This window comes from Arvicola amphibius, chromosome 3 (genome assembly GCF_903992535.2).
Source record: "Arvicola amphibius chromosome 3, mArvAmp1.2, whole genome shotgun sequence".
Taxonomy (NCBI): domain Eukaryota; kingdom Metazoa; phylum Chordata; class Mammalia; order Rodentia; family Cricetidae; genus Arvicola; species Arvicola amphibius.
This window is the reverse complement of record NC_052049.1, coordinates 89,772,870-89,793,772: the sequence shown is the minus strand read 5'-3', so window position 1 is coordinate 89,793,772 and position 20,903 is coordinate 89,772,870. Positions and strand designations below refer to the sequence as shown.

General features: G+C 43.7%; 1 protein-coding gene across 6 annotated transcripts in view; it reads right to left on the bottom strand.

Moving 5' to 3' along the window:
• Ilf3 (interleukin enhancer binding factor 3) overlaps window positions 1-11,992 on the bottom strand; it is a 38,476-nt gene extending 26,484 nt beyond the window's left edge. For all 6 annotated transcript variants that reach the window (XM_038323013.1, XM_038323014.1, XM_038323015.1 and 3 more), the window contains exon 1: window positions 11,906-11,992. The gene's annotated coding sequence lies outside the window, so the exon portion shown is untranslated. The remainder of the gene's footprint in view (window positions 1-11,905) is intronic.
• Window positions 11,993-20,903: the final 8,911 nt, after the last annotated feature.

Genomic DNA, 20,903 nt, shown 5'->3' with positions numbered 1-20,903 from the left:
GCATGCATGTATGCTTGCAGGCCAGAAGAGGGCACCAGATCTCACGATGGTGTGAGTCACCATATGGTTGCTGGGAATTGAACTCAGGACCTCTGAAAGAGCAGCCAGTGCTGTCAACCACTGAGCCAACTCTCCAGCTCCCACAAAGTGTTCTTAACCATAAGCCATCTTTACTTCTTTTTTCCACTTTGCGGGGGTGGGTGGGAGCATGCAGAGATTCATTGTGTATCCCTAACTTGCCTGAAACTCACTATGAACGAGGCTGATCTCAGAGATCCACTTGCCTCTGCTTCCTCCATGCTAAGATTAAAGGTATATCACTATTCCCAGTCATTTTTGCTTTGAAACGGTGTGTCACTTGGTAGCTCAAGCTGACCTCAAACTTGATACTTTCCTGTCTCAGCCTCCATACTGCTGGCTTTATGACCTTTTGCCAACATTTGGGAGGTAGAAGGAGGATCAGCAAGTCAAGGACTACATGAGATCTTTCTTTGCCTTGTATGTGTGAGGCCCTGGGTTTGATTTTTAATGGCACAAGAAAACTAAGTGAATAAATAGACGGAAGTAAACATACCAAAAATAATTCAAGCTCCCCTTCCCACTTGGCAGATACAAACCTGAGTTGCACAGCTATGGTCAGGCACCCTAGAGTACCTCTGAGGACACTGAGGAGACCCCTTCTGGTAAGGCTGCAAAGGTCCCTGTGTGCAGAGACCCAACAGCTTGTTTCTGAAAGGCTGGCACCTATACTCTGGTACCAATTTAAATGGGTCTTATTCTGCTCCCCTCCAACTCCTGGGTTCACAACATCCTTTGCTCCAGCCTTATGCTTTTTAAATAAATTATGAATTAAGAGAAAGAATTAACCTACAAAAACGCCAAAACAGTATACCCAGAGGCAAATCTAACTGGCAACATTTCATTCTTTAAAACCACACACAAGCAAGGCATGGTGACCAGAGCCAGAAGTCTCAGCATCTAGGAGTTAGAGGGTGAGGTTTGGGAGTTCAGGGTCAATCCCACCCACAAAGCAAGCTGCAAGAGACCGTCTCAACACAAACACACACACACACAGGGGGGGGGGGGAGAGGAAGAGAGAGAGCGCAAGCAGACACTGAGATGAAACCAAGTGTTAGCAGTCATAGGGCAAGCAGCAGAGCAAGCAGATGGAAAGACTGATGACCCCTCCACACACCTAAATGCTGAGCCAACCAGGCCTCATGAAGATGAAATGACAGCTGTGCAGCATGCCTGAGACCTGCATCATGCATTCCAAAAATGCCAGGTGAACCATTTCATACCAACCACCCAGGGTCATACTCAATTACATACTCTAATGACAGTATACAAAATTAAATGATACTTGGTGCTTAGATGAGGCCCAGAAGATAATGACCCTGCCAAGCATAATGGAAGATGCCTGTAGACATACTCGGGAGGATGAGGCAGGAGGACTACTGTGAGATGGAGAAGGCCAGCCTGAATTAGAAAATGAGACACAGTTTAAAAAGTTAAGATAAAGCCGGGTGATGGTATACATAGGCCTTTAATCCCAGGACTCAGGAGACAGATGGATCTCTGAGTTCAATGCCAGCATGGTCTACAGAACTAGTTCCAGGACAGTTAGGGTTGTTACACAGAGAAACCCTGTGGGGGACATGGGGAGGATAGTTACTGGGGAGTGGGGGTGGGGCATGTTTTTAATCCCAACAGAAATCTGAAGGATGAGGCATATAGATCTGAGCTCATGAGTTTGCGACCAATCTGGTCTACATGATAGTTTAGGGTTTACCTGAACTACAGTGAGACCCTGTCTGAAAAGAGAGAGGGAGGAGGGGAGGCAGGGTGATTAAAGAGCATGTACTGCCCTTGCAGAGGACCTGAAGTCAGTTTCCAGCACCCTCGAAACTCCAGCTTCAGGGTATCTAGCATTCTCTTCTGGCCTCTGAGACTACCTGTACTCACATTATGCATACACACACACAATCAAAAATAAATCTTTTAAGAAAGAAAACCTGGGTTTTTTGAATTACCACGCCTGTAATTCAAGGTAGGTGGATCTGTGTGGGTAGATTAGGTCAGACTCATCTACACAGCGAGTGCTAGGGCATTCCAGATTTAAAAAAAAAAAGCATTAGGAAAAGGAGGAAGAAGGAGGAAGAAGAGAAGAGGGAGAAGGAGGGAGGAGAGGAGGGAGAAAGGGAAGAAAAAGAAAAGAAAAAAGAAAGGTGGCACACACCCAAAACTTAGCAGGCAGAGGCAGGAGCATCTCCTTAAGTTGAGGCACAGAAGTCACAAACCAGCCAGGACTACACAGTGAAACCCTAACTCAGTAAAGAGTGTAGAGAGACCTTGGGGGACTGGAGAAAGATAGTTTAGTGGTTATGAACTCATACTTGTCTTGCAGAGGACCCCATGCTTGATTCCCAGCAGCCACAATGGGTGGTGGCTCACAACTGTCTGGGACTTCAGCTGCAAGGTAATCCAATGAACACGTCAGGCCCCTCAGCCACCAGTACTCACTTGCACATACCCACACAGACATTAAAAACTAACTAACCCAGTTGCGTTTTTTCCTTTAATTTTTTATTACATTTGTTCATTGAGTATGTGGTGTGGATATACCTATACTACAAAATATATGTGCAGGTCAAGGAGTCCTCGTTTATGTGAGTTCTAGGGCCAGAACTAAGTTGTCAGGATTGGTGGCAAATACCTTTACCCACTGAGCCATCTTGACTGCCCTCAGCTGTATTTTCATTATCTTCATTATTTGGGCATAAAAAAAGAGAGGAAAGTTTCAACTGGACATCCTTTCCACAAGACATTAAAAAAAGAGAAGCTAGAGGCTGGAGAGATGGTTCATGTGTTCAGAGGCTCATGTGCTGTGCTGTGCTGTGCTTGCAAAAAACAAGGATTCAATTACTAGGACCCACATGGCAGTTCAGTCATCCGTAACTCCAATTTCATCCTCTTCTGTTCTCAAGTACCATCACATAGTGTTGCAGAAACATACATGCAGGCAAAAATACACACACACACACACACACACACACACACACACACACAGAAAAGCTGGACTTCAAAAAGTCCAGCTTTCCACTGCTATAAACAGGATCATCTATGACATGATGTCTTGTAAAATCTCAAGGACCTAACATATCCAAACTGTTAGATACTTTAAAAATTTAGTACAAATGAAGCTCCCTGCCTTCCCTACTATTTCAACATTGTTAAAGAAGCAGGAAGGTGAGGCAGGGCAACCACAGCTGCAGAAGGCTGCAGCAAAACTCAAGTCCATTCATCTCTCCAGAAGCCACAACCCTCTTCATTCACTGTGGAGATTTCAGTCAAATCTCTTTCTGCTCTAACTCTAATCCACTGCAAACAATAAATATATCTTTCTCTCCCAAGACATTATGATGGGGGAGGCACCAAATGTATAGAACATAGGAAAAATAACTTCTAATTCCCTCAAAGCTTTATTGTTGCAGGACATATGATCACACCGTGAACCCTGAGATTGCATTTACTGGAAAAAAACCCGTTTCAGGTTGTGGTGTGGCTCAGCCCTAGCACACACCTTTAATCCAAGATCTTTCTCCTTAAATAATGTAAACAAGATTAAATAAAGCCAACCATATGTCAAGAGGCACACAAAGCAACCATTTGATATGAAGTAAGCAGATTAAGAAAAAAAAACAGCCTTTAGTCCCAGCACTTGGGAGGCAGAGGCTGGCTATCTCTGAGAGTTCAAGGCCAGCCTGGTCTACACAGTGAGTTCCAAGACAGGATCCAAAGCTACAGAAACACCCTGTCTCAAAAACAACAACAACAAAAACAGTAAGATTGAGTCAGGAGAATGGATAGAGATGTACATAAGCTGAAGAGAAGGACATTCAGTTTGTGGAACTTGGTTTAAGAAGGCATAGGAGAAAAGGCTTTTTTTTTCCCCAGTGGCATCAGCTGAGGAGGAAAGTCAGCCAGGTACTTTCTCTGTCTCTCTGAGCTAGCAGGCTCTCATTGGTGAAACTTAATGATTGAGATTTTGTTGAAAACAACACATTATTTTATATGACAAACATGTATAACATATAAGCTTACCATTTTAACAACTTAATTGTGTAATTCAGGGGTATTAAGGACTTTAATACTAGTGAGACAACCATCACTATTCTCCATCTATACAATGTTCTCATCATTCCAAATGGTTAGACAGTGCTTTAATTAACTTTAATTTTTTTCAAATGAAATGAACAACAGCTTCAGAGACAATGGATAATAGAAAAAAACTAAATTAAATCAGTCTGTATATTTTAAAGATGTGTTGACCTCAGAATGGAAACCAGGATATGTGCTATGTTGGGGAAGAGGTTTTCGCCTGTTTCCACAGAAAAAAAGCTGTGAATACCATCAAGACTGACCAAGATTATATTTGAACAAGGAGAGGTGATAGTTCTTCAGACAGCTTGGCCATCTGAACTAACTTATAAAAACTAACAAATAGGTGCTGGAGAGATGGCTCAGAGGTTAAGAGCACTGACTGCTCTTCCTGAGGTCCTGAGTTCAATTCCCAGCAACCACGTGGTGGCTCACAACCATCTGTATGAGATATGGTGCCCTCTTCTGGCGAGTAGGCATATAAGCAGACAGAACACTATATACATAATAAATAAAAGTCTTTAAAAAAAGACTAACAAATACCTTTCATTTGATCAGGTATAAAAAATAAAAATTAAACCAGGCGGTGGTGGTTTAATTCCTTTAATCCCAGCAGGGGAGCAAAGGCGGGCAGATCTCTTTGAGTTCAAAGCCAGCCTGGTCTAGAAGAGCTAAAGGCTCCAAAGCTACAGAGAAACCCTGCCTTGAAAAACCAAAAACAAAGAAAAAATAAAAATTAGTATTTTCAAACAATAATTTATAAAGGCACACTTGCCTTACTGACTTGAACAAAAAATGGGTTATCTAAAACCTTTTTTTGTGTGTGTTTTTAGAGACAGGGTTTCTCTGTGTAACAGCGCTAGCTGTCCTAGAACTAGCTCTACAGATCAGGCTGGCCTCAAAGGCACAGAAATCCACCTGCTTCTGCCTCCCAAGTGCTGGGATTAAAGCCAAGTGTCACCACCACCGCAGGGCCCTTAAACCGTCTTTAAATCCATTTTAGGATGTCAGACTGGCCCACATCATCTGGAAATCAGCTTTGGAGTTTTCTTCTTAATGGATATTTTTGTTGTTTGGTATTAAAAACACAGTTAAGAGATTTAAGATGTTTTAAGTAAATTCAAAGGATTACTATAGTTCAAACTTGTTTTCTAAATCTCGAAGCCTGGAGTGATTTGGAACTAAAATAAAATATTGGAGCATGGCTTTGGTAGCCCTTTAATCCCAGCAGACACAGATGGATCTCTATAAATTAGTTGTTCTCTATATTCTAGAGTTTACAGCGAATAAGGTGGTGGTAGCACACACTTTTAATGACACCAACCAGGTACAAAGCTCAGATATAGCTCCTAATTCGGGTATTTACACACTAGAGAAATCACATACCATACTTACAGATTATTATAAAAACCCTCTTCAGGGTTTCTAGAAAGGCAGCTAATTTCCAATGGGGACAGGAACAAAGAGCAGCTTTTGTGACTGCCGGTAAACTCTTCTCCAGATATGCAACCCTGACCAATACTGAATCAGAGAATACCCTAATTCTGGATATGTTTATTGGTGAATTGGAAACTGGGGACTCTTCACAAAGCAAAAAGGAATCCACTAACACTTGCTGTTGGCTTCTATTGTAAACGCTTTTCATATATGAAGAATAAATATTCTCTCTTTGAAAATCAAATCTGACCTGGGCAGTGGTGGCGTAAGCTTTTAATCCCACCACCTGGGTGGCAGAGGTAGGCGGATCTCAGTTGAGTTAGGCCAGCCTGGTCTACAAATTGAGTTCCAGGACAGTCAGCAGCCAGGATTGTTACACAGAGAAGCCCTATCTCGACGCCCCCGCCCCAAAAAAAGAAGTAAAAAAGAAAAAAAAGTGAACATTTTATTAGACACGGAGAAAGCTATATTCACTCAGTCATTGCCAACCACCCTATGGTCATAAGAGTTCCCCTTACAATGATGGATTGAATCCATTCAAAGGCAGAGTCTTTCACAGGCTTAGCCATGGAAAGAAAGGTATTGTAGTGGAACTGGTACCTATCTAAATTTCTTTGTGATCAGGATGTGGTAAGCAAAGGGGTCTGTGCCTTCCCACCCTGAGGAAATAGCTCAGTTGCCCATAATCTTCCACCCTAAACTGCTCACCTGTCCCCTCAAGAGAGGCACCTATTGAACTGTGGGGATCAATGCTAACCCATGGCTGATAGTTCATCAACAACTGATTGAACCAAAACTGGAAAGAGCAGTCAATAGACAGAAGAATGGAATGTCCAATATTGAGAAAGGATCCACAAAAATTAGCACGGCACTATTGGCTATAAGACAAACAACTAGGAAAGCAAAAGGAAAATATCTACTTGTTCCAATTTATGGTGCCATGTACAATGGTATAGTTAATTATATGAACATCAAAATGGAAAACCACTAAATGGCAGATAAATGGCAAATATATCTGGTCATGGGAGGCATGAATGGAAAGGGCAAAACTGAGAAAGACAGCAAATTTTATGTAGCTCATAGAGGCAAGACAAATAAAACATCTGAAAATAATGAAATAGTGGACAAATTGGCATCATGTTTAATAAAACTATAGGATATTAATTTTTTTATTGTTTGAGACAGGGTTTCTCTGTAGCTTTGGAGCCTAGCCTGGAACCAGCTCTTGTAAACTAGGCTGGTCTCAAACTCACAGAGATCCACCTTCCTCTGCCTCCCGACTGCTAGGATTAAAGGTGTGTGTCACCACTGCCCGGCTAGGGTATTAAATTTTGACAGGGAAAAAAATTCAGAATAAATCAGCAAGAATGATAGATTACAGATTTTAAAAAACTTGAAAGTTTGCCCCTCACACTAAAAACTAAGGGGAAATGGAGAAGCAAATTAAACTAGCACAACCCTAGAAGAATAACTGCTACAAGGAATCCATAGCCAGGAATTAAAAAGCCACTTGAAAAAGGCAGGTTGAAATTCAAAATGAAAGTCCTTTGTGATCTAAAAATAAACATAATTAAACTTTGAATTTATAAAGAGGAATATAGGTATATTTATACACACATACTAAGGGATATTTAGTTTCAAAATTTCAAAAGAATTTTCTTAAATGAAAGATAATACTTTTTCTGTTGCCAAAAATCATTCTGCTCTAGGATAGATATAACCTGATGGAAAAGGACTCCCCCCTCATCCAGAGTTAGAGTTGAGGCGGGGTTTTGCATCCAACTAAAAAATCCAAAGACAATTGAACAAGTGAAACATCTGTAGAAAAAGGATCATCAAGATCATCAAGAGAAAATATCCCCAAAAAAGGGTAAAATGGACAAATAGTATCACCCACCTCCAGCTAACTGTCCTGAAATTCTGGCTCGTAGTCGCAGACTAGCTAACGCTGACACCCATTGCACCATCTTGCTTGGATAGCTAACCCTTCCTGACAGATGACCTTCCCTTCAGATAACCATGGGAGGGTGGGGGCAGGACAGTCACTAGGAAAGTCACTCTCTTTTTTCTTCCCACCATGTGGCTGGCCAGTTTATGGCAGATTCCCAAATGTTTATAGTTGCTGCCCTCTATAGACATAAGTGGCAAATGGTCTTTATGTAGTACCAGTTCAATTAAAAACTAAAGATGGTGGGGTCTGGAAAGATGGCTCAGAGGTTAAGAGCACTGGTTGCTCTTCCAGAGGTCCTGAGTTCAATTCCCAGCAGGCACTAATCTCATCATAATCTTTTTGTTTTCATTTGATTCTCTTAAACTTCTTAAGGTATACATGGTCTCAAAACCTGTAAGATCATATGCATATAAACTTTCCATTGGAATACAAATGGTCATACAGAATACTGACTAATCTAGAAATAAGCCTCATCTAGTTTCCTGTACATGTTTTCAGGTTTGAGTCTGAAGCAGGTAACTAGGAAACAAGTTTATGTACCTCAGATGTACTTACTAGATTGTAATCCTCAAACCTTTCAGAGATCTGCTAAAAATGTTGTAGTTTTCTACGATAAACTGTGACCATTTCTAACAGTAACCTTTGAGGTATTCAAGATGATGGGCCCTGCAATGACAAATCTACCTAGAGTATGGTAATGCTAACCACTAGGCAACCTGCTCCATGCCTCTTATGCTGCCAAGTTCTGTGCAATCAATGGACACTTTGGATTGACTGTTGTGCTCTATCTAGCCAGGATTGCCACTAAACTGACAACCACTGCCCAAAGATCAGCTTCGGACTACAAACTGCTCAGGATATTCAAATTGCTGAGTTCATGAGACTGACACGAAAGTTTTACAGAACATCAAAATTAAAAAAAAAATTCTAAAACTGTCAAATATAACCAAGCTAGACATTGTAAATAGTTTTATTGTGTTAGAGTTCAAACCTTTCCTTTTTATTTAGAACAAAAGGGGAAAATGTTGCACGATATTTGATTGTAGTGTGAACCCTGAGACTGCATTATCTACTGGAAAAAACTGTTTCTGCTTGTGGTATGGCTCAGCCTTATCACACACCTTTAATCCAAGTGCTTTCTGCTTGAATATTGTGAACAGGATTAAATAAAGAGGCAGAGCAAGCAGCCAGTTGATAGGGAGTAAACCGGAATATTAAGGAAAAACCATAGAGAGTAAGACTGAGTCAGGAGGATGGATGGGGGACGCACACGAAGTAGACGGGAAGGACATTCAGTTTGAGGAGTTTGGTTTAAGAATGCATGGGAGAAGAAAGGGGCTTCTGGGACACTGGTTGAGGAGGGTCGGGTACTTTCTCTGCCTCTCTTGAGCTAGCAGGCTTTTCACTCCAGTGTCTTTCTCCCAAGTCTTTATTGGTAAAATTGAGCAACTGAGATTTTGTTAAAAGCAACACTCACTCACCTGCAGGATGGCAGCCCCACCACTGTAAAGTCTAAACCAGGAGCTGAAGCTAGGCTAAGCTGGCTAACACATGACTACATAGGAAAAGGCGGGTTGGGGGGTGGGGGCGTTACAAGTTCATGGGCCACACATATTGATACAGAATAGCTCAAGTAATCAAAGAACTGACAATATGTAGCAGATCCTGACTCTAAGCAAATAAATATACAGCTTATAATAAAAAAGTAGCAGCAGTGTGTTAGATGGGCTGTGGTGGTTCACGCCTTTAACCTAGCACTAGGGAGGCAGAGGCAGGTGATTCTATGTAGTTCCAGGCCAGCCTGCTCTACAGAGTAAATTCCAGGACAACTAGGGCTCCACAGAGAAACCTTGTCTCAAAAAAACCAAAAAAGTAGCAGCACAGGCAACAGAAAGAAAGAGAAATCTACATTTCTTGAGGATAAGAATCACTCTCCCCAACAAGAAAAGTAATAAGGAACTAAAAAAGGACATTCCGCACAGCCTGCAATCCCAGTACTCAGGTTAAGGCACTTTGCAACCAGTCTGGACTTCAATGTGAGACTCCATCTAGGTGGGGTGAAAGCCGAGGAATGCTATCTGAGCCCAGAGAAGAACTTCTGGTCAGATGTGTTGCAAACCGTTGATCCCAGCACTCAAGAAGCAGAGAAAGGCAGATCTCCAAGGGTTAAGAGGTCACTCAGTGGGGCCTTGTCCAAAGACTCGTCTAACTCACATCTACACCTTACTCCCACAACAGATCCTGACCATAACTAGATGCCTTCTCCATAGAGCAAAATTCTGTGGGGGGTCGGGAAGCCTGGTGTGGCGACACACAAATATAATCCCAGCCCTCAGAAGGTTGAGGCAGAAGGATTCCAAGTTCAAGCCCAGCCTGGGATACACAGTGAGACAATACTTCAAAAAAGAAAGAAAAGCTAGGCGGCAGTGGCACATGCCTTCAACCCCAGCTTTCAGGAGGTAGAGACAGGTGATCTCTGATTCAAGACCAGCCTGGTCTACAGGGCAAGTTCCAGGACAGCCAGGGATACACAGAGAAACCCTGTATCAGAAAAAGAAATGAAGTGGGGGGGGGGGGGGAGGAAAAAAGTCTTACAAGTACTCTTGTAGGACTTTGAGACCAAAAGAATTTGAACGAAATATGTAAAGCATAGTTTATTCACAGTGACACAAGTCGAGAAAACAGTACTAAAAGGAGCCAAAGGAACTTTTGCTTACAGGTATCCATCAGAAAAGCTGAAACAATCAGGCGCTTTTCAGCTCCATAAGGAGGGGATCCCCAGACTGGTCCAAACTCGCAGCAGATAGAAAGCGATAGAGCACCCAGTGCAGCAAAGGCTGGTCTTGCACCAATCAGCAGCCTCCAATCTGGATTGCAGACTTCCAGCCAATACCCAGGGCCTGCATTCACAAACCCCAGGGACCAGGAGCTACCCACAATGCAAGCTAAAGGGCAAAGACCCTCAGCTCTACCGGACAAACAAGAGCAGTAGCACCTGCCAGTGCCCATTCTCCTTTGCGGCTGTAAAGGAGGCTCTGGTTCCCCACACGTCACTCACAGGCTGGATAATTGCAGTATCTACCCCAGGCAGAAGGCCACACTCAAACAGCAGTGTCAATCCACAATGGGTCTCCACCACAAAGACCTGTGGGAAGACACCAGGGAAGTCCTAAACATGAACCCTAACTTTGAAAAGCACCACTCCTTTTCCTGTGGACACATCATCATAGGGAACATTTCAAATAGAACAGAATTTTGAACCAAAAAGACACATTCAGAATACTCAAATCCCAACAGAGAAGCATATCACAGAAGCTGAGGCCTCCTTGCTGATGCACCATGTATCCTAAGTAGCAACTTACCAGCAATTTTACTAAGAGATGGCTTGCTTACTCTTCCCCAGTTGAGGTACATAACGGGGGAACCAAACAGACCGTTATACACTCCTAATAGCTTATCCGAATTGTGGAATAACCTAGGGTGAATTCCCATCATTCAACTACTTTAATAAAGAAAATCTAAAGCACGCACGTTCGAAAGACTTCAAACATGCTAATCTTCCAGATCAGCAACACCACATCATCGTTTTGGGGATTGGAGGCAGAGCCTGAACAACCTGGGAAACATGATCAATGAAAACCACCTGGACTCAAAGAAGGGGAAACTCAGTCTCAAGTTTGGGTCTCGAACTGGAGGAAACCTATACAGACCTAGGCTTTAAGGACCCGATGAATCCATAAATGCTTTCCTCAACGACCGTCTAAGGAGAGGACCGTGCTCAGGACAAAGAAGATATATGTTTCCCGCCTTGGGAACTGGGCTGACCTGGCAGGCTCCTGGAAGCCAGAGATGTAGCTTAACAAAGAGAGAACGAGGGTAAAGGAGGGGGATCGACCCTTCTGCGCCCGCCGGGATGCCCGGGATGTGAGGGGGTGTGTGCTCCAACACGTGCGCGCGTGCGCAGGGTCGAAGCAACAGACAAAAGCTCGGCCTAGGACAAAGTAAGCGGCCCGGGAAGCGGGGGATATCACAGTGCTTGCGCACCCACAGAGAACGGCGCCCAGGCCCTGGCCGAGGGGGCCACGAAGGGGGAGCACGGATGCGCGCGCACAGGGGCACTCCCGCCGCCATTTTGTTTCCTCGGCACAATGGGGGAGAGTAACGGCCAAGCGCGGGAGCGAGGCCGGAGGAGGAGGAAGGAGCGAGACGCCGAGGGGAGAAAGATCCGAGCAGAGGAGAGGCTCGGCAGGATGGCAACTGCCCTGTCACTAGCGTCCCCTCAACCAGCCAGCGTTGACAAGTGGGAGAACGGACGGGGGGAGGGGCGGAGGCGGGAGACGCCACATTGCCGTTTACCTTGTCGGCGTTCCGGTCCCTCGACCTCAGCCGCCGCCGCCCTCTTGGTCACCAGTCTTCACAGCCCCCTCAAAAAAAAAAAAAAAAGGCCACGCGGTTTTCCCCGGGGCTGCTCCAGTCCCAACTGCAATGGCGAGAAGAGGAGGAGGAGCCGGGGGCGAGCGGCAGGCGGGCGCGCGCCGGGGAGGTGCGAGGCCACGTGACTGTCGGGGCCCCGCCCCCGCATCACGTGGGCGACCGACCTAGGCCCAGCCCCCAGTGGGCGGTGGGACGGAATGTGCTCGAGGGGGCGGGGCCATATCACGTGACGTTGGCACAGGGGCTGCGCCTGGGTACGTGACGTCACTGCTTGGCCTCGTCTCGTGGGTTTGCTGAGTCACATGACAATGGCTGGCCCCGCTTCTGTCATGTGACAGGGACTTTTTTGTTGTTGTTTCTTGTCTCATTGTCCCTATTGGTAGACCTGTATCACCTGATGAGACGCATATGTTTTGTTTTGTTTCCCAGTGGCGGTTTTTCCGAGCGACCGTTATCACGTGACGCAATGGAGTAAGGGTGGGCCCTCTGACTGCGCCAGGTCCTTACGCGTGCGCACGCCCCACGTTTCTCCGGTCCGCCTCAGTACGTTGACGGAAACCGGACTGAAAAACTTGCTCGTGCGCAGGGTTTTCGCACTGACCCGGGTCTCATCAGCTACCGTCTAGCTACTGAGCCATCTCACCGGCCCTCATTTTTGTATATGTAAGATAAGCAGTTTTGCCGTGATGCCTAGGCTGACTTTGAATTTGACGATTCTGCCTCCACTTTAAAGTAGCTGGATTACAGACAAGGCCATGGCATCATGCTACTGAGGGTTAATAAACTACCTCGGTGTTGGGTGCTTATTTAGCATAAGGAGGCCCTGGGTCCGACCCCAGTACCAAACACAAAAAAAGTCAAACTCCAGACAGGATATGAAAGAACAAAACTCTCAAAACACCCTGCCCCTTCTCCATATCCGTTGTGTATCTACAGGAATTTATTTTGCCATCATACCAATAAATAATAGTTAACATGAGTTGGTGTCAGGTTTTGTTTTAACTCAGTTTTTAGATATCTGTCTCACCCAAAGGCTGAAATTGATGGAAAATTTATAAATAAGCCAATTTATACGTGGTTTGAGATCTTAACCAGACACACCTAAGATGCTTCTGACACAGAAGGGAACCACGGTTTGTCTAAAATGACATGCCTGTTCTGACAGCGCCACCAAGTGGTAGCTAGTAAGGCTTTCCTGAGGCTTTTTTTGGTTTTTCGAGACAGGGTTTCTCTGTGGCTTTGGAGCCTGTCCTGGAACTAGCTCTTGTAGACCAGGCTGGTCTCGAACTCACAGAGATCCGCCAGCCTCTGCCTCCCGAGTGCTAGGATTAAAGGCGTGCATCACCATCGCTCAGCCCCTGAGGCTTATTTTTAATGTGTATGGTTATTTTGACTGCATGAATGGCTGTGCATCCCTGGTGCCCTATGAGGTCAGAAGAGGGTGTTGAATCTTCTGTAACTGGAGTTACAGTTGGTTGTGAGCCTTTATGTGGGTGCTGAGAATCAAACTTTGCAAGAGCAGCAAGTGCTTTTAATTTCTGAGCCACATTCTCAGCCTCTCTGGGCAGATATTATTTTGTTTGTTTATTTGTTAGAGTTTCTCTGTAACTTTGGAGCCTATCCTGGAACTCATTTGGTAGGCCAGGCTGGCCTCGAACTCACAGAGTTCCACCTGCCTCTGCCACCCAAGTGCTGGGATTAAAGGCGTGTAAATTCTCTATCAGGAATACTGTGATTTTCCAGGTTTTTCCCAACAAAGTTTGGGTTTTTGTTGTTGTTTGTTTGTTTTCGAGACAGGGTTTTTCTGTGTAACTTTTGGAGCCTGTCCTCGAACTTGACTGACATTCCATTATCAGAGAGTATTGATGCTTACTGGTTGTGGTGTTTGGAACTTGCACACATGGTATCCACCTTTCATCTTCATGCCAAGTTGAAAGAATAAATAGGACTTTAAAAACAACACTGAGCCAGATGGTGCTGGCACGCCCTTGGTTGCAGCACTCCGGAGGCAGAGGCAGGCAGATCTCTGTGAGTTCCAGGACAGTCTGCTCTATGTAGTGTGTTTCAGAACAGCCAGGGCTACACAGAGAAACCCTGTCTTGAAAAAAAATCAAAAAACAAACAGCACCAGCCCAACATTGCCAAGAAACAGATCTCCCTTGGTCAGAATCCTGTCACTTGTACTGTCTAGGTTACATTATGAGATTGTGCTTGGCCCCCACCTCCATGAACTACTTCCCAAAGGACTCGGGGGACCTCCAAGAGTATGAGCACACCCGCATCTAGTGGCTCTTGAAAGATTTAGATGACACTGCACAAAAACTGCCCACTCCTCAGCTCTTAACCTTGCAGACATCAAGTTGTGGCTTCACCACGTCCATGCCAAGGCTGCTGTGAGCTCAAGTCAGAAATCAGCCGGCCACAAGAGGGAGCCAAGATTAGCCTCTGAAACTGACCATCAAAATAACCTCGGCAGGGGGATGACAGCTCAGCTCCTGCTGTGCCTCCTGATATCCCCTATGGTCCTCCAGATGTGAATCCAGGTAGTCCCTGACACATGGAGTAGTCTGGAGAGTAATTTTGTCTCACGGCAACTCCATTTCCTAGAAACCTACCATGATAACCAACTGGCCGCACAGGGATTCTTTCTTATCTCCTTCCTGTGGTGCTCATCCCAGGATGTCATCCTGCTGTGATAGATGGAACTGCCCACAACAGCACAGCAGACTTTTGGAGATAGTCCCAGCTAGTGACAGCCTGTGGACTGTGGACAAGTGGCCAGAAGACAAAAAGAACGATTTTGGGGGAACTATTAGTCTTATCTTAATACTAGTCACAAAATAAAATAAAATAAAAATTACCAGGCGGTGGTGGCACATACCTTTAATCCCAGCACTTAGGAAGCAGAGGCAGGCAGATCTCTGTGAGTCTGAGGTCAGCCTGGTCTACAGGAGCTAATTCCAGGACAGGTTCTAAAACTACAGCGAAATCCTGTTTCAAAAAACCAAAATAGATAGATAGATAGATAGATAGATAGATAGATAGATAGATAGATAGATAAATAAGAAAGTAAGTATAGACCACTGGAAAGGGGGCATAGCCAAAGTTTTTAATGAGAAATACTGGGGGAATTGTTTTGTTTTTTCAACTTTTCAAGACAGTCCTGGCTGTAATCATACATGCTTTGTAGACCAAGCTGGCCTCGAACTCACAGAGATCCATATGCCTCTGTCTCCCAAGTGCTGGGATTAAAGGTGTGAACCACCACCACCATCAACTCCAAAGGAGAAATTCTGTTTTTATGCTAACCAGTTAGGAACAGTATGAGAAAAATGCCAAAAGTTATTTAAGAGGATTAAGGCTAGAGGTAGAAAAGAGAGCCAGAGAAACAGAATGCAGTCCCTACCCCAGGAGCAGAATGCAGTCCCCACCCCAGGAGCAGAATGCAGTCCCTACCCCAGGAGCAGAATGCAGTCCCTACCCCAGGAGCAGAATGCAGTCCCTACCCCAGGAGCAGAATGCAGTCCCTACCCCAGGAGCAAAATGCAGTCTACCCCAGGAGCAGAATGCAGTCCTTACCCCAGGAGCAGAAAGAATGCAGTCCCTACCCCAGGAGCAGAATGTATGCAGTCTAGGGCAGGAGCACCAACACATTTCTTCAGCATAGCTCGTAAGGTGCCATGGACATGAAGCAAGAGAACAATAGAAGAAGGTAGAAAAGTCAGATTAGTAGATACTGGTATATTGATTATTTAGTGATTTACTTAAAGTACTGCTTGTAGGAATTTAACAGTTGTGTCCAGGGTAGATGGCATTAGAACGAACAGCTAGGTGTTTTGTTTTGTTTTGTTTGTTTGATTTTTTTTTTGAGACAGGGTTTCTCTGCAGCTTTTTTAGAGCCTGGCCTGGAACTAGCTCTTGTAGACCAGGCTGGCCTCGAACTCACAGAGATCCGCCTGCCTCTGCCTCCCGAGTGCTGGGATTAAAGGCGTGCGCCACCACCGCCCGGCTGTTTTGTTTGTTTGAGACAGGGTTTTTCAGTGTTTTGAAGCCTGTCCTGGAACTTGTTCTGTAGACCAGGCTGGCCTCGAACTCACAGAGATCTGCCTGCCTCTGTGTCCCGAGTGCTGGGATTAAAGGTGTGCACCGCCACCACCTGGCTGAAAAACTATTTTTAAAAAGTATTTTGAGCTTGAAGAATCCTTGTGGGAGACAATGACTGTTTTTGCTGAAGGGTATTGCAGCCATCTCACGACTTCGGTCACAACTTGTATTATTGTATATTGCAAATGATACGTACTAAAGGACAAGAGTCATGGGGGCATAAGATGCTCTCCTTTAGCAAGACATGAGAATTAGCTTATGGCCCTTGGTATGAGACAATGCTTTATGTAACTCTCAACAAATATGCTTTTGTATGACTGTTTAGGGTTCAGTCCATCAGAGAGGCTAGACCTTCCTGCTGCCATGTAAGCCTTAAAATTTCATCTAGGAGTAACTTCTTTCTGTGACCAACTGTGCTACATGATGCACACTGACAACTGCTTGTATTGCCTATTTGCCAAGTATGACTTATGGCATGGGCCCTCTGGCAACCAGTGCTGCTCCACAAACTTTCAGCGCTTCCACATTGCAGACCGCGGTTCTCCAGCACCTTTGACTTTCTTTCTTTTTCTTTTCGTTTTGGGTACTTTTTATTTTATTGATATTTATTGAGCTCTACATTTTTCTCTGTTCCCCTTCCTGCCTCTCCCCTTCCTCTTCAATCTTCCCCCAAGGTCCCCATGCCCCCAATTTACTCAGAAGATCTTGTCTTTTTCTACTTTCTACTTCCCATGTAGATCTATGTAAGTCTCTCTTAGTGTCCACATTTTAGTCTAAGTTCTCTGGGATTGTGGTTTGTAGGCTGGCTTTCTTTGCTTTATGTTTAAAAACCACCTATGAGTGAGTACATGTGATAATTGTTTTTCTGTGTCTGGGTTACCTCACTCAAAATAATGTTTTCTAGCTCCATCCATTTTCCTGCAAAATTCAAGCTGTCGTTATTTTTTCTGCTGTGTAGTACTCCATTGTGTAAATGTACCACATTTTTCTTATCCATTCTTCGATCGAGGGGCATTTAGGTTGCTTCCAGGTTCTGGCTATGACAAACAAAGCTATGAACATAGTTGAGAACATGTCCTTGTGGCACGAGTGAGCATCCTTTGGATATATACCCAAAAGTGGTATTACTGGGTCTTGAGGAAGGTTGTTTTCTAATTTTCTGAGAAATCACCACACTGACATCCAAAGGGGCTGCACCAACTTGCATTCCCACCAGCAATGCAGGAGTGTTCCCTTTTCCCCACAGCCTCTCCAGCATAAGTTGTCATCAGTGTTTTTAATCTTGGCCATTCTTACAGGTGTAAGATGGAATCTCAGAGTTGTTTTGATTTGCATTTCTCTGATGACTAAGGATGTTGAACATTTCCTTAAGTGTCTTTCAGCCATTTTAGATTCCTCTGTTCAGAGTTCTCTGTTTAGGTCTGTACTCCATTTTTTTATGTGATTATGTGATCTCTTGGTGTCCAATTTCTTGAGTTCTTTGTATATTTTGGAGGTCAGACCTCTGTCTGATGTGGGGTTAGTGAGATCTTTTCCCATTCTGTAGGCTGTTGTTTTGTCTTGTTGACCGTGTCCTTTGCTTTACAGAAGCTTTTCAGTTTCAGGAGGTCCCATTTATTAATTGTTTCTCTCAGTGTCTGTGCTGCTGGGTTATATTTAGAAAGTGGTTCCCTGTGCCAATGCATTGAAGTGTACATCCCACTTTCTCTTCTATAAGGTTCAGTGTGGCTGGCTTTATGTTGAGGTCTTTGATCCATTTGGATTTGAGTTTTGTGCATGGTGATAGATATGAATCTATTTTCATTCTTCTGCATGTTGATATCCAGTTATGCCAGCACCACTTGTTAAATATGCTTTCTTTTTTCCATTTGATATTTTTTGCTTCTTTATCAAAGATCAGGTGTTTGTAGATGTGTGGATTGATATCCAGGTCTTTCTATTCGGTTTCATTGGTCCTCCTGTCCTTATGCCAATACCAGGCTGTTTTCAATACTGTAGCTCTGTAGTAGAGTTTGAAGTCAGGGATTGTGTGATGCCTCAAGAGTTTTTTTATTGTACAGGATTGTTTTGGCTATCCTTGTTTTTTTTTTTCTTTTTTTTTCTTCTCCAAATGAAGTTGAGTACCATTCTTTCGAGGTCTTTGAAGAATTTTGCTGGGATTTTGATGGGCATTGCGTTGAATCTGTAGATTGCTTTTGGTAAGAATGCCATTTTTACTATGTTAATTCTGCCTACACAAGAGCATGGGGGGTCTTTCTACTTTCTGGTGTCTTCTTCAATTTCTTTCTTCAAAAATTTAAAGTTCTTGTCATACAAGTCTTCCACTTGTTTGGTTAGAATTACTCTGAGATATTTTATGCTATTTGTGCCTATTGTGAAGGGTGTTGGTTCTCTGATTTCTTCCCCAGGCCTTTTATCATCTGTGTACAGGAGGGCTACTGATTTTTTTTTGAGTTAATCTTGTATCCTGCTACATTGCTGAAAGTGTTTATGAGTTGTAGAAGTTCCTTGGTAGAATTTTTGGGATAGCTTATGTAAACTATCATATCATCAGCAAACAGTGAGAGTTTGACTTCTTTCCTAATTTGTATCCCCTTGATCTATCTCCCTTTGGTGTCTTATTGCTCTAGCTAGGGCCTTAAGAACTATATTGACTAGATATGGAGAGAATAGACAACACTGTCTTTTTCCTGATTTCAGTGGAATTGCTGGGAGTTTCTCTCCATTTAGTTTGATGTTGGCTGATAGCTTGCTGTATATTGCCTTAATTATGTTTAGGTATGTTCCCTGTATCCTTGTTCTCTCCAAGACCTTTATCATGAAGGGATGTTGTATTTTGTCAAATGCTTTTTTGGCATCTAATGAGATGATCACGTGGTTTTTATTTTTCAGCTTGTTTTTTTAATATTTATTTATATATTTATTTATTTATTATGTATACAATATTCTGTCTGATGGAGGATTCTCATTGGCTAATAAACAAACTGCCTTGGCTTTTTTATAGGGCAAAATTTAGATAGGTGGAGTAGACAGAACAGGAAAAAGGAAGTGAGGTAGATGACTCAGACAGTTGCCCCACCTCTCCTCTCTGAGCCAGACTGCAGTGCCTCTCCTCTGAGACAAATGCGATGAAGCCAGCCGCCAGGTCAGACATGCTAAATATTTCCCGGTAAGACACCACTCGTGGTGTTACACAGATTATTAGATATGGGTAGGTCAAGATGTCAGAAAGAGGATGAAAATAATGGGCCAGGCAGTGTTTAAATGAATATAGTTTGTGTGTTGTTATTTCGGGTGTAAAGCTAGCCGTGTGGGAGCCGGCCGGGAAGAAAAGCAGGCCTGCCCACACCTCATCACTACATCTGTCTGTCTGTATGCTTGCAGACCAGAAGAGGGCACCAGAGCCCATTACAGATGGTTGTGAGCCACCATGTGGTTGCTGGGAATTGAACTCAGGACCTTTAGAAGAGCAGGCAATGCTCTTAACCTCTGAGCCATCTCTCCAGCCCCTTCAGCTTGTTTATATGGTGGATTACATTGACAGATTTTCATATGTTGAACCATCCCTGCATCTGTGTGAAGCCGACTTGATCAGGGTGGATGATGGTTCTGATGTGTTCTTTGATTCAATTTGCTAGTATTTTATTTAGCATTTTTGTATCAATGTTCATGAGTGTAATTCTCTTTCTTAGTATTATCTTTCTGTGGTTTGGGTAACAGTGTAATTGTAGCCTCACAAAAAGAGTTTGGCAATGTTCCCTCTGTTTCTATTGTGTGGAATAATTTGAGGAGTATTGGTATTAGTTCTTCTTTGAAAGTTTTGTAGAACCAGGCAGTGGTGGCACACGCCTTTAATCCCAGCACTCAGGAGGCAGAGGCTGGCAGATCTCTGTGAGTTCGAGGCCAGCCTGGTCAACAGAGCTAGTTCCAGGATAGGCTCCAAAGCCACAGAGAAACCGTCTTGAAAACCAGGAAAAAAAAAAGTTTTGTAGAATTCTGAGCTGCAATCATCTGGTCCTGGGCTTTTTTTGGTTCAGAGACTTTCGATGACTGTTTCTATTTCTTTAGCAGTTATAGGTCTGTTTAATTTGCTTATCTGATCTTGATTTAATTTTGGTAAGTGATATTTATCCAGAAAGTTGTCCATTTTCTTTAAGTTTTCCAATTTTGTGGAGTACAGGTTTTCAAAATATGACCTGATGATTCTCTGTATTTCCTCTGTGTCCATTGTTATGTCCCCCTTTTCATTTCTGATTTTGTTAATTTGGATATTCTCTCTCTGCCTTTTGGTTAGTTTGGGTAAAGGTTTGTCTATTTTGTTGATTTTCTTTTTTTTCTTTTTTGGTTTTTTTCGAGACAGGGTTTCCCTGTAGTTTCTAGAGCCTGTCCTGGAACTAGCTCTTGTAGACCAGGCTGGCCTCAAATTCAGAGATCCGCCTGCCTCTGCCTCCCGAGTGCTGGGATTAAAGGCGTGAGCCACCACCCGCCCGGCTTGATTTTCTTTCTTTTTTCTTTTTTTTTTTTTTGCTTTTTTTTTCCTCATGGTTTATTTTTTTTATATTTAAAAATTTCCATCTCCTTCCCTCCTCCTCCCCCCCTCCCCTCCTCCTCCCCCTTCCCTCCCCTCCTTCTCCCCCCTTCCCTCCCCTCCCCTCCACCCATACCTCCCCTCCCTCCCTCTCAAGGCCAAGGAGCCATCAGGGTTCCCCACTCTATGCTAAGACCAAGGTCCTCCCAATCTTTTTTTTTTAAATATTTATTTATTTATTATGTATACAATATTCTGTCTGTGCGTGTGCCTGCAGACCAGAAGAGG